Here is a 17,712-nt window from a genome sequence, read left to right as displayed (position 1 = left end):
GGTGCCATGAGTGAGTGAAATTAATGGAAACAAACCCATCCAAAATCTTATTCCTCTTTTATATGAAATCATATATGAAATGGGCTTCCCTTGTGGCTCAGCTGGTAAAGAATCTGCCTGCAATGCGGAAGACCTGGGTTCAATCCCTGGGTTGGGAACACCCCCTGGAGAAGGGAAAGGCTACCCACTCCAGTATTCTGGCCTGGAGAATTCCATGGACTGTATAGTTCATGGGGTTGCAAAGAGTCAGACACAACTGAGAGACTATCATTTTCATTTTCTGTCATCTGGGATGTTAACTAACCTTGTATCACCTGGCACGTTTGAAAAACTTGCTAACAGCAAAGAGCCTCATGGCAAATTATTGTAACTTTCCTCCAGATGGACAATGGATCATCATTACAAAAAAAAAAAAAAAAATCTTTGGGTCATTTTTCCTAAATAACTCTGAGCTGTAATGAATGCACATCACACACGTTTTTCTGCCATCATTTCTAGCAGGATACAGCGACTTTCCCCAGCATATTATTATGGTCAGGATACCGTCTTTCTCCTGACCCCTACTGAGCTGCTGTCTGAACGGTTTTGTCGAAGGGAGAAATGCACTGAAGATGTGCCCCCTGCACCCACGCTGGGACCCAAGGACCACCACGTCCTAACCACTCATGACCGCTCGCAGGCAATCCCATCTTCAGTTTTAGTATAACTTCTGTTATGAAATCTGACCCACGATTTGGAATTCCAGAAACTATTTCCCTTTTTTGGACACTGAACCATTTGTACATGTGAGTGTCCCCAGGACTTGTCTTAACCCCTGATTATTCAAAACTCACCCTCTGTGGCTGAACAACTATACTTGCCAGTGACCATGCAAGTGGGTAAGAGAAGGCAGTGAACTGCCTGCGACATCAGTTTCCCAAATGATAGTCACAAATTATAGCCATTTCATAATGTTTCTCATATTTGAGACGCAGCATACCATTCTGAGGATCTTTGGCCTACTGTGTATCACCTCTTTGATTATTTACTTAATGTTTTTCTTTCTTAAAATAACTCTCTACTTAAATATATTATAAAAGGAAACTTTCCACCCACAATATAAATGGAAATCCAGTACCACTTTCCACAAATAGAGGGTAGCTCTAAAAATAAACAAAAGGAATCTTATTAAATTCTGATTGAAAGCAAGTGCCCACGAAAAACACTGAGGCTTTGACTTGCTCCTTCTTCATTATAGAGGGGGTTTTGTAGATTTATGGGACATTTCTTTGGAAGGAAAGTTATGACCAACCTAGATAGCATATTCAAAAGCAGAGACATTACTTTGCCAACAAAAGTCCGTCTAGTCAAGGCTATGGTTTTTCCTGTGGTCATGTATGGATGTGAGAGTTGGACTGTGAAGAAGGCTGAGCGCTGAAGAACTGATGCTTTTGAACTGTGGTGTTGGAGAAGACTCTTGAGAGTCCCTTGGACTGCAAGGAGATCCAACCAGTCCATTCTAAAGGAGATCAGCCCTGGGATTTCTTTGGAAGGAATGATGCTAAAGCTGAAACTCCAGTACTTTGGCCACCTCATGCGAAGAGTTGACTCATTGGAAAAGACTCTGATGCTGGGAGTGATTGGGGGCAGGAGGAGAAGGGGACGACAGAGGTTGAGATGACTGGATGGCATCACTGACTCGATGGACGTGAGTCTGAGTGAACTCCGGGATTTGGTGATGGACAGGGAGGCCTGGCGTGCTGCGATTCATGGGGTCACAAAGAGTCGGACACGACTGAGCGACTGAACTCAACTGAACTGATTATTTAAAATAGTTCTCCTGTTCCTTTCTTTCTTTCTGCTGCTGACATTCTCATCACTAGTGTGTTATGCAGCTGGACTGAACTGAATTGATGGAACATTTACTGCCTTCAATAATTTCATTCAGGAAAATAAATGACTGAAAATTAAGTATCCATTTCAAGATCTTAGAAAAAAGATTATGGGGATAAATCCAAAGAAAATAAGATTGAGAGTAGATAAGAGTAGAATTAACAAAATAGAAAACAAAGATACAATGGAAAAGTGAGTTATTTTAAAAGTCTAATAAAATTGGCCAATTTGCAGCAAGACTGATCAAGATAAAAGAATATACATAATATATACATATATATAGGGATGAAAATGGGATGCATCAGGAATTTAAAAGATAACAGAATATTATTTTTTAAACATCATTTATTTATTTATTTGTGGTCATGCCATATGGCTTGCAAGCTTTTACATCTCCTACCAGTAATTGGCTACATTCTGTGCTTCCCAGGTGGCACTAGTGGTAAGGAACCTTCCTGTCAACGCAGGAGATGTAAGAGACGTGGGTTCGATCCCTGGGTCAGGAAGATCCCCTAGAGTAGGAAATGGCAACCCACTCCAGTATTCTTGACTGGAAAATCCCATAGACAAGAGGACCCTGTCCAGCTACAGTCCATGGGGTCTGACAGTCCATGGGGTCACAAAGAGTTGGACACGACTGAAGTGACTTAGCACGTCACCAGGAACTGAACTCAGACCTGAGCAGTGAAAGTGCAGAGTCCTAACCACTGGACCACCAGGGAATCCCCTAAAAATAACTCTAAGGTAATGAATTTTCAAACTTTGAAAATAGACAAATTATTGAAAAAATATAAAGTACCAGACAAATTCAAGAAACAAGTCAATCCAAAATAGTTTCATTCACTGATATTTAAAATCTCTCCAAAGGGAAAACATTAGGCTAGATGGTTTTACTGGAAAGATGTACCAAATATTCAATAAGCAAGGTACTCTAAAACAACAAAGTCTACCAGAAAACATAAAAACAAACAATATGCCCAAATAATGCCATCTGTCTGATAATTCCCAAATCCAGTTATCTAAACCAGACTGGCATAGTATGGAAAAGGAAAATTACTGGCCAATGTCATTCATGAACACAGATGCAAAACTTCTAAATACATATTAGCAAGCTGAATGCAGCATATATAGTATAATACAAGATACTAGTTTATTACCTAATTGGGCTTATCAGAGGATCAAATTCCATACCCATTAAAGACCTTCTGTCAAATAGGAAAGAAAACAAAAAACATTTAGTAAAGAGGAAATAGATGGGAACTTCTTAATGAGCAAACCTCACATTGGGCTATCTCTGTGTCTAGTAAACATTTCACTGGACAGGGACAGGAGGTGGGGGGAATCATCACCTTTCACAGGTGGGACATTCAAAAAGTATTTCAGACAAGTCAATAGAATTAATGATAGAGTTGATCCAGATTACTGATAGAAGTTCAACTGAAGTTCTACATACCAGCAAAAGTTTTTTTAGGGTATTTTTAGAGACAACTATTTATAATGCCAAGAAAAAAAAAAGTTACCTTGGAATAATTATAACACAAAACTTGTATAAAAATTTTAGGTAGAAAATCTATAAACTTGAACAAAAGACACCCTTTAAAAATGGCGACATATACATGATGCAGGGCAGGAAGGATCAATATCACTGAAATGCCCCCTCTCCTCCAATTGGTCTTTTAATTCAAAGACATTCCAATCAAAATCCCAACAACCTTTCAAAATAAAATTTGAAATTCTAAAAGTTCTATGGGAAGCCAAGGGGGTAAAAATAAAGACAGTCTTTCAGAAGTATGAGGGGAAAGACTTGCTTTGCTAAATAGAAACTGTAATGTAAAACTATAATACCTGAGTTGGTATGGTATTCAAACAGAAACAATCAAAGGGTATAAGGCTCAGAAACAGATCCTTGCATTAATGGAAACTTGATAGGTGACAGAGCTGTTGGTAGGGTACAGTGGGGAAAGCTGGACCATTCAAGAAATGTTACTGGGACAAGTACTTACCCACCTGGACAGAGAAATGTATTTGAACCTCACAGTGCACACAAGTATCAATTCCAGGTGATTAAGGGCATCAGTGAGACAATCAAACCGTAAAGTTGCTAGAAAGAAATAGAACCCAATATCCTCATGACCTCAGGGTAGAAATGAACTCTTTAAACAGCAGATAGAAAGCACGAACCACAGAAGAAAAAGATGACTACATTCAAACCACATTAAAAAGATGAACATCTCAAGCTACACACATCAGGAGAACATACCTGCCACACAAATAATCAACAGAGAACTCTTGAAAATAAAAAATAAACTACCTCAAAAGAAAGTGGACAAAAGAGTCTAATTTATACATACTCTTTTGCATGCATGGTATTTCCATTTAATAATGGTAAAAATTAAATGTCTACTATACTGTGTCTCTATCATGGGATAATGTTGAAAATACATTTATAACATGATAGAGTAGTATATAATGACATCTTTGTTTGAAGTAATATCTTTAATATCTTTCATTTATTATCATAATAGCTATTCATTAAGAATGAGGTACAGATGGACTAACAGACTCAACAAACAAGGTTTTTAAAAAGAGGAAGAGGAAAAAAGGGGAGGGGAGGTAAGGAGAGAAGAGATTTGCAGAAAGGGTCACCGTTGCATTGCAACCTCATTTTTGCTGCCTTTGTGAGGAGCATCTGGAGAAGGCAATGGCACCCCACTGCAGTACTCTTGCCTGGAAAATACCAAGGACGGAGGAGCCTGGTGGGCTGCAGCCCATGGGGTCGCTAAGAGTCAGACACGACTGAGTGACTTCACTTTCACTTTTCACTTTCATGCATTGGAGAAGGAAATGGCAACCCACTCCATTGTTCTTGCCTGGAGAATCCCAGGGACGGTGGGGCCTGGTGGGCTGCCTTCTATGAGGTCGCACAGAGTTGGACACATCTGAAGCGACTTAGCAGCGGCAGTGAGGAGCAACTATTCCTTCCCTGAACACCACTCATGCCCTCTCTTCTTATCAAGGTATGCACCCAAGGCCTTGTGAAACCACCCTGAGAACTTACTCCCCAAGCATTCAAAGTATTCCTCAGGGTTCCCAAGACCCCCTCGGTACCAAATAGATCCTTCTTCATTCATATGAAATTCTGCACATGGTATTTAAATAATACTATTTATTTAATAGTATTAAATAGGGGAGAAAAATTTGCTACCTCCAATTGTATCTCTTTGGCATGAGAATGAATTTGGGCTGATAAGCCACATAGATGGACCTGGAGGTTATCATACTAAGTGAAGTAAGTCAGAAAGGAAAAGACAGATACTGTATGACATCACTTATATGTGGAATCTAAAATGTCACACGAGTGAACTTATTTATGAACAGACTGATAGATGTAGAGAACAGACCTGTGATTGTTAACAGAAAGACAGTCAGAGAGGGATGGACTGGAAGTTTTGGGGTTAGTAGATGCAAATTAGGACTTCTCTCATAGCTCAGTAGGTAAAGAATATGTCTGCAATGCCGGAGACCTGGGTTCGATTTCTGGGTCGGGAAGATCCTCTGGAGAAGGAAATGGTGACCCACTCCACTATTCTCACCTGGAGAATCCCATGGACAGAGGAGCATGGCAGGCATTCATGGGATCACAACAGTTGGACACGACTTAGCAACTAAATCACCACAGATGCAAACCATTATATATAGGATGGATAAACTACAAGGTCCTACTGTGCAGCACAGGGAACTATATATTCAGTATCCTGTGATAAACCATAATTGAAAAGAAGATGAAAAAGAATATATATACATATTTATGCATGTATAATTGAATCACTTTATCACCTAAGGACTGATTTCCCTTAGGATTGACTAGTTGGATCTCCTTGCAGTCCAAGGGCCTCTCAAGAGTCTTCTCCAATACCACGGTTCAAAAGCATCAATTCTTTGGTGCTCAGCTTTCTCTATGGTCCTTCTCTCACATCCATGCATGACTACTGGAAAATTTAGGCTGATGCTCTTAAGGCCCCAAAGACTCAGGAAGAAGCTTTGCCCTTCTCACTAACTATCTACAGGAACACAGAGCGTCTATTCCGGGATGGGCCATCGCCGTACAGAACTGTGGTATGAACCAGGCACACGGACAGGGAGGACCCTGCAGAGTCTGTCTGCCGCAGTTCGCCTGTGTCCCATTGTCGCTGCCTGGTCCAGCAAACAGCTATTTACCAAACGTGTGCTTTCCTATCTTCGGGTCAGTTGCCTTCCTCCCTTCTGAAGTCCCAAACCACTACTGCCATTACCCTGTCTTTAGCTGAAGATGCTACTTAAATTGAGGGCTCTGGCCATTTCAGTGAATTATTCAGTCCCTGGGTCTCTCCACGTATCTGTGCTTGTCACTCAGTCGTGTCTGACTCTTTGCGATCCCATGGACTGTAGCCTGCCAGGCTCCTCTGTCCATGGGATTTTCTAGTCAAGACTACTGGAATGGGCTGCCATTTCGTTCTTCAGGGGATCCTCCCAACCCAGGGATTGAACCTGGGTCTCCTGCATTGCAGGCAGATTCTTTACCATCTGAGCCAGACTCCTTAATAAAATTTTGTTTGATTTTCTCATCTTACTCCTCAGACAAAGCAGAACTTAGAAGGTAGATGAAAATTTCTTCCGTATAGTTTCCTCATTTTACAGGTTAAGACACCAAAGCTAAAAGAGGTTAGGGGCTGTGCCCACAGCCTATGGGCGAGGAGAAGGGGACAAGATGACAGATGTCCTCAGGACCTGTCAATGTCAGTTACTGAGACATTAATTCTGCAGGTGGGGTGCGAGACAGCAAGTGTGTCACACCTTCAAGAGCATCTGGGGACACCAGGAAGTGACCCACCCCAGCAGACCTCTCCGCCCCACGTAGGGGATTTCAACAATAAACCAGGCTACTTTCACAGAATAACACTGAAAAACATAGAGCACATCAACATTTACAAAGCCTTTGTTACATATTATTTTACTTATTCTCATGATTACTTTGTGCTAATCCAAGATCAAAATATATAGACAAAAGAAATATTAAAATGTCTTAATTCTCAGTATGTGATTCACACACACACACTCACACCTTTATTCAATTCAACAAATATCCATTTCTTAGTGTGCAGTGGCCAAACAGTCTATATATGAAGATAAATGAACACACCTCTCCCTATAATTAAGTGTGTGTGTGTGTGTGTGTGTGCGTGTGTTAGTCGTTCAGTCATGTCCAACTCTTTGTGACCCCGTGGACTGTAGCCCACCAGGCTTCTCTGTCCGTGGGATTCTCCAGGCAACAATACTAGAGTAGACTGCCATTCCCTGCTCCAAATTAAGTGTATATTTATTGCTATTTCATCCTTATTGTTTTCAACCATAGAAATGTTTTGTTCCTTGCTGACTATCACTATACAGGATTTTTATACTCTATGTTTAATGTTGCTATTGTATATAAATCTCCATCTGATAATGAATCCATTTTTGAGTGCTTCAGTATACCACACGTTTACTTCTATAAATCCTTTACAATGACAACACATGGAAGATAAAAGCTACTAGCCTTTCCTATGGCATCTAATATGATTGAACAGCAGTCAAATGCAATTTTAAACATAAGAAACATAAACATTCAAACTATCCATACTAATAAATTTGACAGTTCCTCAATAAGAAAAATCAAATTAATCATGATATGTTAAATCTAGGTGTTTTTTTTTTTACTGCTTTCATGATAATTTTGTCTTTATTTCATTAACATGGTCAAGAATATCAGAATATCCTAAATTTTGAATACAGTGGAAATGTTACTGATAGTAAAACTGTAATGTAGGGTGGTAAGATTACCTTGCAGAGGTGCAGTGTTTTTAATTTGTTAGAGTGGTTTTATAGATACTGTCTTGTTTCAGTCTCATAAGAGCCTAGTGATTTGGTAGCAAATTACTAATTCCATTTACAGTTAAGGAAATTGGTGTCCAGCAAAGTTAAGCACCATCTCAAGGACTTAAACTAAGGCTTTTACTCCATCTCTTACCTTAGTCCTGCTATTGACTGCCTGACACAATATAGACGCTGAACTATTATGTCCTTCTCTGCCCATACATTTCCCCAAAGGGGAAGTCGGCTGCCCCTCTCATATCACTGAAGGTGGAGGCCACGGCCTGGGACTCACATAATCTCTCGTGCCCTGTCTTCCTCACGGTGGCCCAGGACAGCTGGCCCCATCCACACAGAGTCATCGCAAAGACCAGCCTGAACAACATCTAGAAGTACCTAATGAACTGCAGGCCAGTCCCGCACATACGAGACGCCAGTCTTTGCTCATGGAATATTATCTAACACACGAAAGGACATGACAAGTCCATGGTCTCTGCCCACTGACCCTTGTCCTTCTCTCACGCATCAGGGGCCAAACAGTTGGTGGCCTACAGTGGCGATTAAGGAACCGGCCTGGCGGTCAGCCCTGGCCAGCTGTGGAATCCACGCATTTGGCCTCATCGCCTGAAGCCACTGCCCACGGCTAATACGAACACAGTGTGTCCATCCAGCAAAAGTGCCCTGCTTTGGCAGCCCAGGCTTTCCCGTGGCAGGCAGGGTTGGCACCATGTATGATCTCATTCAAGGAGCAGGAAAGAAACATGCCAGCTCCACTTATCAGGGCGAACATTTCTTTGAGTTGCTCTACTTGAAACAGAAACAGGTCGGACACCCAGGGTTTAAATCATGACCACGTGACCGAGGGCCGTGTCTAAGGAAGTGGGGACTCAAGAGGGCCCCTCCCCCTTCACTGTTCTCAACAACCCTGAGCTCTACCTGTCTCAACCACACCAGTCTCCCTAGAAACAGTCTTTTCACCCCTTTATAGCAAAGACTCAAGCCAGAAGAGACTTCAGCGACCTCTTGCGAATAGAACACACATTCCTCTAAAGATGGGAATTAAAAATCAGCATTACTTTTCATCATGCTCAATCAGACACAATCACACACAGCTTAATCCTCTGTGATGTGCTGGAAAATTCACCCTTGAAAGTCCCTAACATTACAGAAACAAGGAGCCAGTGCAGACAGACTCCTGACCCACAGGAGTCTTCACTGGAATTACCCTCGGAATAACAGTATTGCTCTCCTTGCTGTCAGAGCAAAACATGAGTCAGCACTGACTTGAAAAAGGCATCTTTGCAAAACAGAGAAGTCAGATTAATTCACCTTGTAAATCAAGAGCCCAAAATGTAAGACAAAGGAAGAATTGCAGCCATTCTTAATAACAGAGCTGCCTGGGCACGGTCTACTGGAGAGAAGGCCATGGTCACTAGAGCCATTGCATGACCCCAGATAAACATCCCTGAAATGGAAGATTTACATAATAGGCTTTACAGAGCCCAGACGTAGAGTTAAAGGTAACAGATATTTATTATGTAGGGCTTTGATGGTGTGTCCTGTGTGCCTGCTTGGTCATGTCCGACCCTTTGTGACCCCATGGACTGCAGGTTCCTCTGTCCATGGGGATTCTCCAGGCAAGAGTACTGGAGTGGGTTGCCATTTGCTTCTCCATGGGATCTTCCCAACCCAGGGACTGAACCCGTGTCTTGAGTCTGCGGCACTGCAGGTAGATCTTTTACCACTGGCACCACCAGGGGAGTCCTCATGTGTGTACGTGTATGTGTGTGCAGTTAAAGATTTCCAGTAGAATGTACTGCATAAAAAATATCGTATATCAAATCTAATAAGAAAAATGTATAAATTATCTGCTCAAGTGTCCCAAGTGTTCTCTTCTGTGTTATACAAACCTTCCTCGTCTTTGCAAGAAGGTCCTCCAGAATGTCTTGTTCACCTTTGCCTCCCCTGGTCAGATGCAAGGCCGTGGATACAGAAGGTATTCAATAGAGAATGAATCATTTCATCACTCTGGCCATTTCCAGGTAAAAAGAGACATCTATACGTTCACAGCATGTCTTGAATCGGGTGGATCTAGTGTCAGCATTTGGTCCATCAGAGGGTGGAGCTAATTGTTGGAGACAAGGATCTGGAGGGGCTACCACTGGAATAAGCTCCCTGGAGTCTCAGATTGACCTTTAAAAGCTCAATTATCTTCCAAGTTTATACAAAATTAATATGCCGTATGGGTGAATTGTATTAGTATGTGAATGATACCTCAATAAAACTTTTACCTTTTTTTTAGATTTTTTTTAATGTGGACCATTTTTAAGTCTTTATTGAATTCATTACAATATTTCTTCAGTTTTATGTTTTAGTTTTCTGGCCTCGAGGATCTTAGCTCCCAGGCCAGAGATGGAACCCATGCCACCTACACTGGAAGGTGATGTCTTAACCCACTGGACCACTAGGGAAGTCCCTCAGTAAAGCTTTTAAAATCATACATTAAAGATAGATTATATGATTGAAACAGATCGCATTTGATATTATCTAATATTATTATCTGATTTTTGAAGGGAAAAGTAATATGCACTCACTCACTGGAAAACTCAAGTTTCTCTAGAAGCCTAGGGGAGGGGACTTTGCCCACCTGACATCTGACAGTGGTGGGATGGGGGGAGGGGGGGTGCGGCCATTGAGCATTTAAGGAGGAGGAAGTTGAGTCCATTTAAGGAGGAAAATGAGTCCATTTAAGGAGGAAAATGAGTCCATTTAAGGAGGAAAATGGTCACTGAGTCCATTTAAGGAGGAGGAAATTGAGCCTCTGCAAGATGAAGCATCAGAGCTAGTCTCACGTGCAGTCAGTTTTAAACCATGTTATCTGACTCCAAATAAATACATTTAAAATCTTGGGTATTTTTTTCCGTCATTAGCGGGGCCTCTGAGGAACATGAGGTGACTGGGACACACTCTTCAGGATCAGAATCTTCTTAGGATAATCATACGGTTTAAACATTTCATAGACAAAAGCTTTAGTCAATAAACCCAGGAAGATGCTTGGCATATTATACAAAATTGATGAAGACTGGATGTAATTTATATTGTAAGTTTAAAAACCTAACAAGTTAGTATCTTTATGCCCAATGAAATGAAATAAAATATTAGTTACTCAGTTGTGTCCAACTGTTTTCGATCCCATGGACTGTAGCCCACCAGGCTCCTGTGTCCATGGGATTCTCCAGGCAAGAATACTGGAGTGGGTTACCATTTCCTTCTCCAATGAAGTAACCATTATTTATCAAGTAAGGTTCTGCTTACATAAGGGTGCCAGATTTAGCAAGTAAAAATATGCCTAGTTTAATTTGAGTTTCAAACAAATAATTTTTTAGAATATGTTTATCTTATACAATAGTTTCTGTAATTCATCTGGTAACCCTAATAGGACTTTTTTAATGGTTAAATGCATCATTGCATTAAAAACAAGGAGAAAGACTGAACCTCTATTCATATGGTAAAACAGTGCACAAATTCCAGATGCAGCAAAAATCCAAACTTCTCTCTAGGACTTAGTACTTTAATGAAATAAGAAGTTCTATGAAGTTTAAATCATCACCCATAAAAATATTCAAGAAGCTTTGACTTTTTTTTTTAATGTCATTTCAGAACACATGAAAAGGCTATGTGAACAGCAGAGCCCATATTTTCTGGACTAGATGACAGACTGGTGGTCTCAGCCAGAGCAGAATACTGAAAACAGACGTTTGTCTGGATGGAACATTGCTGTAAGTGAACCACCAATGTCCCCGACAAGACAGAGAAGCCCTGTGGCATCCTGGGCTTCACATGGCCATGACCTCTGGGTGCCCTGATGCAGGGCCCCATGGTGCAGGGGTCAGTATTCGGGGAAGGGCGCTGATCTCAGCGTTCACTGATGTCCAGTGAGAAAAGCAAAACTGGAGACTGTCCCATCAACCCCCTCTTTCTACAAATCAGGAATGGTCAGGCCTCTACTCAGTCTTAATTTTACATTTAATAATGTGCAAAATGGGCTGCCTGCTTCATAAGGCTGCTGTGAGAATGGAGAGGCAGCAAGCATGAAATCGTGGAATTTGATGGAATAATTGTTATAAACTGAGTATGTCAGGCCTTGAAGGAAATGTAAAGATGGTCTACATCATACATCTCACCTCAGAGCTGGGGTTAAATGGCTCTCCAATTAGCACAGAGAGAAGCCAAGGCTGAGACAGGGCCACGCCCCTGGTTCCCAGGCCGTGGCCCTTCCCACTTCGTCGTGTCTCCTGAGGCCCGGGCACAACGGCCCATCCTGACTGCAGTCTGACACAAGGCGCTCAGCGTGGTGTTTCAGGGAGGCAAAGGTGGCGAGGAGAAAGGAGAAAGGCACGTAAAATACAAACAAAAGCAGTCCCAGCATGGGCAGTAGGAAAAGCAGGTTACCACCCTGGTTGTCCACCATCAGAACCACCAGAGGAACTGTTCCCATTTCCAGTTTGGCGCCCTTTACATCATTCTTTTAGCGGTCCTCAGTTGGACTCACTGCAGGACTATTGATGTCCTCAATTCTGCCATCACTCAGGACTTAAAGGGACCTAGGGAAAGGGCCGGGCCCTTCCTCCTCCAGCAGAACACGCCTGTGCCGACATGGAAATGTCTGCATCACTTTTACAAGAGATCCTTCCCTCTGCTCTCTCAGCCATGTCCAACTCGCCACAACCCCATGGACTGTAGCCCGCCAGGCTCCTCTATCCATGGGATTCTCCAGGCACGAATACTGGAATGGGTTGCCATGTCTTCCTCCAGGAGATCTTCCCAGCCCAGGGATCAAACCCATGTTATCTGCATTGGCAGGGGGATTCTTTTACCACTGAGCCACCTGGGAAGCCCTAAGGGATCCTTATGAAGTACTGAGTATGTTTTATGTACTCAGAGCTGATTAAGAAGCACTTGGTCACACGATCGTTTCAAAATCCATTCCTTCAGGGACACGGTAGAGAACCCTCTTTAGCCTGCTTCCCCATGGATGGGTGGACAGGTAACTGGAAGAATTGAATGGGAAAATGACAAAACATCCCCTGAGTAGCTACATCTGCGCCAAGGATGGTGCTGGGCGCCTTCAGACAAACTGGCTCATCTCAATCCCAGAAAACTGTGTGAACAACTGCCATCATCTTTAGCATAGGAAGGAACTGAGGCTCACAGAAGCTGAGGGGGTTTTCAGGGGTCTGCAGAGCTGAGATCTGAACCCAAGTCTTCTGATAGCAAACCCAGCATAGAGCAACATGAGATGTGCTGATGTAAGCTGCTGCTGCTGCTGCTAAGTCGCTTCAGTCGTGTCTGACTCTGTGCGACCCCATAGACAGCAGCCCACCAGGCTCCCCCGTCGCTGGGATTCTCCAGGCAAGAACACTGGAGTGGGTTGCCATTTCCTTCTCCAATGCATGAAAGTGAAAAGTGAAAGTGAAGTCGCTCAGTCGTGTCTGACTCTTCGCGACCCCATGGACTGCAGCCCACCAGGCTCCTCCGTCCATGGGATTTTCTAGGCAAGAGTACTGGAGTGGGGTGCCATTGCCTTCTACTGATGTAAGCTAACCTTGTCTTAAAGGCTGTCATGAAGCTTCCCTTCCTATCATGTGAAGAACAGAAAATACCATTTTAATCATGGAAAAGATCTCGAAAACCAAACAAGGAGCCAGGAAGATATGAGAGTATGGTTGGTTTGAAAGAGAAACTGCAGGAGCCTTGACCTCGACAGAAAAGGAGCAGTTTGGCCAGGCAAAAAGCCAGAAAGGTAAAGAAAGGATGAAGGGACGGCCGCAGGAGGAAGGAGGACAAGGAACTGGGTGTCATTTGTCCATGATGAGAAAGAAGACTTTGCGGCAAGATTAGGGACAGACAGCCGGTTAGTCCTGAGTAAAACCAGTGGGACGTGATGCCCGTGCACTAACCTAATACATGCCTGGTTATCCATGTATACAGCTTTAAGAAACAACATGAGAGATCTGCCTTCCAAGTGACAAATAAAATGAGGTTGAGGATCTATCACTCCCATCCGCACTGGAGAAGTCAGAGCTCCCTGGGTTATAACTCCAGGGAGCACATGGTTTTGACCTGCATTCCGCCTTTTATCCAAACGGGCTGTCCTCACACAGGGAAGACAAAGTCACACAAAATTCAAGCCCAAACACTGGCACGTCAGAAACAAACCCAGCCCTCTTCACCGAGGTATCAACCTTGTTTTAAGAAACACAAAAGGAGCAAGAGATTTTTCATTGTTGTTAAAACTGGGATACTCTTTCTAAGAATTTAAGGATCACTGATTAAAATATAATTTAATAACTGTGGAAAACGTGGTCCACTCAAAGCAGGGTGTTCCAATATTGCTATGTAAGATAACTGGGTGATATGTGTGGACTCATTTCAGGGCGTGCAGTTTAAAGAACAATTGCTCTACATCAGGCTGGAAGGCACTTGGGGGATCCCGCTTTACAATTCAACAGGACACTCCCGGGCCCACACTCCACGTTACAGCAAAGGATCCTTTGTGAGCAGACCCAGAAGTCTTGCTGGAAATGAAAATGACAAAGCCGGGCTGTCTGAGCATCTCGGCGGGGGCGGGTCGCCTCGCCCACCGCCGCAGGCCGAGGCCCAGACTAGGGGGAGTGGAGAAAGAGACCCTTCCTCACCGCGGCCAGGGGCGTTCAAGAAGCGCCCCAGTCCTCTCCAAAGGCGGCTCCCCCATCGGCCGCAGGGCCCGGGCGCCTCCCCCCGCCCCGCGGGGCCCGCACTCCCGGGGCCCCCTCCGGGCCCCCAGCCGGGGCCTCACACGCTCACCGGGGCTGCCAGGGCCGCGTCCGCCCTTTGTTGTCCTTGTGTCCCGTCAGCGGGTCCGGCGCGACTGACCCCGCAGCCGCGCTGGTCCAGGCCCCGAGCCGGTGCCGCAGTCAGCAGCCCGCCCTCCCCACCCGCACGCATGCTTTTTTTTTTTTTTTTAAAGAGATAGAACCATCCCCAACCTCGGGTGTCGATAATGCTGCACCAGGCGGCCTGCTGGCTTGGGCTGGTGACACAGACCACAGACAGCCCGCTGTCCCTTCTCTTCTGACTGCAGAGCTTCATTCGGAGGGAGGCACGGCTGCAGGAGGTCATCTCCGCTGGACCCAGGGAGACCTAGCGCGTCGGTTGCCTTAGACAAGTCTTTAGCGGGTGGCATTTTCCCACGGAAAACAGAGTCCCTGTCCATGTCCAGTCTGGAAATCCTGTAATTTACTAGAATCACCTAGAAAAATACCAGCTGCATACTTGCTGCTGAAATGCAACAAATACACCACGTGTGCCTTGCAGGTTCTAGCCCACACAGTGGTTTCTGTATTTTATTTGGATTTGAGTAGGAGGTCCCAAAGGTTAAAAAAAAAAAAAAAAAAAGCATTCACTCAAAATACTTTGTAAACTGTGAAATGCTCTCCAGCTGTTAGAGGCCCTATGTTTTCATCGTTACTGTCAGTTGAGTAATAAAAATACTGTAACAATAGATCAGATAGGATCTATCTTCTTTCTTCCTACAAGACGGGCATGTGAAATCCCAGGAAAGTCTGTGTTTATAGACAGCCCTCCGCTCCATGCCTTGGGTGGGTGTGCTATGCTCCTCCGTCCAGGTTCATCCATGTTCCATGCGGACCAGCCCACGTCCCCAGTGGGATCTGCATTGGAGGATTATCTGGGCACAGATGGAGCGTCCAAGCTCCGGGCTGCTTTACCCCAAATGAAAATTGCTAACTCAGCTCAGCAAAGTCTAGAACTCTCCCCGGGGGAGACCAAGCAGGCCTCCAGTGTCAGAATCAGCCCAGAGCAAAGCCACCTGCCTCTCTGCAAAGCAGCCGTGTGCAGGCTGCCCTCAGGACACCAAACTGCTCGCAGGGAGTCCTTGGCAATCTTCGCCTCGCGGAGTTAGATGTGTCCATAGTGTCCTAGGACTTGATCGGGAGTGTTTGGTCCTAGCATAATCACCAGGTAAGGACAGAGGACAGGCTCCTATTGGGGGAAGCGTGACTGGGGAACCCTTTTCCCCTGGTTCTCACTGTGGTGCCATGTGGGCCACCAGTCACCTCTGGAGGTAAGCCTGACCCCTCAGTTCTTTTGTTTTTTTTAATTAATTGGAGGATAATTGCTTTACAATATTGTGTTGGTTTCTGCCATACAACAGCATGAATCAGCCCTAGGCATACAAATGTCCCCTCCCTCTGAAAAGTCCCTCCCACTTCTCGCCAGATTCCATCCCTCTAGGTTGTCACAGAGCTCCCTGGGTTATACAGCGAATTGCCACAGGCTCTCATTTTGTGCATGTGAGTATGTTTAGCATGCATGCTTCCATGCTACTCTTTCCATTCGTCCCACGCTGTCCTTCCCCCACTGCGTCCACACATCTGTTCTCTATGTCTGCGTCTCCGCTGCTGCCCTGCAAATGGGTTCATTAGTACCATCTTTCTAGATTCCATACGCATGCATTAATATACAATATTCACTCTGTATAACAGGCTCTAGGTTCATTCACCTCATTAGAACTGACTCAAATGCCTTCCTTTTATTGGCTGAGTAATGTTCCCTCAGTACCAACAGCATCGTTTCCATGGTCACAAAATGAATGTGGACCATAGGTAGGTGCTGGGAAAATCTTCAATTGCTTGTTCCCCTAGGGTGATCATCTGCCCATAACTTTGAACTGTTAGATAAGCTCTAAGTGTTTGTAACTCCCCACTCTCCCACCTGCCAAAGAAAGGGGGTCCCTAAGAAGATGGATTTCTTTTGCACCAGGTAGGAGGGTGGGGACCCAAGTAGCAGAAGCTCAGAAGTGAGCCCAGTCGTACTGACCTAGCTGAAAAGTCCTCAGGAGCCAGGATCCAAGGAGAGGGAGAGCTGAGTGTTTGAGGGGAGCCGAGAGAGAGCTGGAGGGGGCCAGGCACGGGGAGGGGAGCTGAATGTTTCTACGAGGATGGAGGCTTTGGGGAGAGACATAGAGAGTGAATTTCCAGGAAATTGTGCTGTGTGAAGCTCCTGCAGTGTCATTCTGTCCTGCCTCCCTGAAGCAGGAGCAAACCTTTGGTGAGACTGTCCCATCTCTCCTTACCCTCTGCAGTGGGTTTGGGATCCCTCAGAACCTGCCACAGTACTGAGTCAGCGCCGGGAGCAAGAAAACATTGGAGTGTCAGAGATGTTTCTGCAGGGGATGTGAAATCTGTCCCCAGGGGTTGGAGACCCCCCGGCAAGGACTTCCCTGTGCTGTGGACTCCTCCTGGAGACCCCTGCCCCTAAGCAAGTCCCTCCTGCCCTCTGACCTCTGTCTCTCTTTCTGTGTCGGTATGGCCACCACCAAGAACAGACTTTCTCCACCCCGGGCCTGGTGGTGGTGGTGGTTTAGTTGCTGCTGCTGCAGCTGCTAAGTCGCTTCAGTCGTGTCCGACTCTGTGCGACCCCATAGACGGCAGCCCACCAGGCCCCGCCGTCCCTGGGATTCTCCAGGCAAGAACACTGGAGTGGGTTGCCATTTCCTTCTCCAATGCATGAAAGTGAAAAGTGAAAGTGAAGTCGCTCAGTCGTGTCCAACTCTTCGAGACCCCATGGACTGCAGCCTTCCAGGCTCCTCTGTCCATGGGATTTTCCAGGCAAGAGTACTGGAGTGGGGTGCCATTGCCTTCTCCGTTAGTTGCTGAGTCGTGTCCAAGTCTTTGTGACCCCATGGACTATAGCCCACCAGACTCCTCTGTCCATGGAATTCTCCAGGCAAGAATACTGGAGTGGGTTGCCATTTCCTCCTCCAGGGGATCTTCCCTACCCAGGGATTGAACACAGGCCTCCCACATTGTAGGCAGTTTCTTTACCGACTAAGCCACCAGAGAGGGCCCAGCTGTTTCTTTGTGTGTGTGTGTGTGCTTAGTTGCTCAGTTG

At 44.8% G+C, this 17,712-nt stretch overlaps 1 protein-coding gene across 2 annotated transcripts in view; it reads right to left on the bottom strand.

Annotated features, from left to right (window-relative positions):
• SACS (sacsin molecular chaperone) overlaps nt 1-14,724 on the bottom strand; it is an 81,972-nt gene extending 67,248 nt beyond the window's left edge. For both annotated transcript variants that reach the window (XM_055542544.1, XM_055542546.1), the window contains exon 1: nt 14,605-14,724. The gene's annotated coding sequence lies outside the window, so the exon portion shown is untranslated. The remainder of the gene's footprint in view (nt 1-14,604) is intronic.
• Between the last annotated feature and the right edge of the window lie 2,988 nt (nt 14,725-17,712).

This window comes from Bubalus kerabau, chromosome 12 (genome assembly GCF_029407905.1).
Source record: "Bubalus kerabau isolate K-KA32 ecotype Philippines breed swamp buffalo chromosome 12, PCC_UOA_SB_1v2, whole genome shotgun sequence".
Taxonomy (NCBI): domain Eukaryota; kingdom Metazoa; phylum Chordata; class Mammalia; order Artiodactyla; family Bovidae; genus Bubalus; species Bubalus kerabau.
The sequence above is the reverse complement of the archived record's forward strand: the minus strand, read 5'-3'. Positions and strand labels throughout refer to the sequence as shown.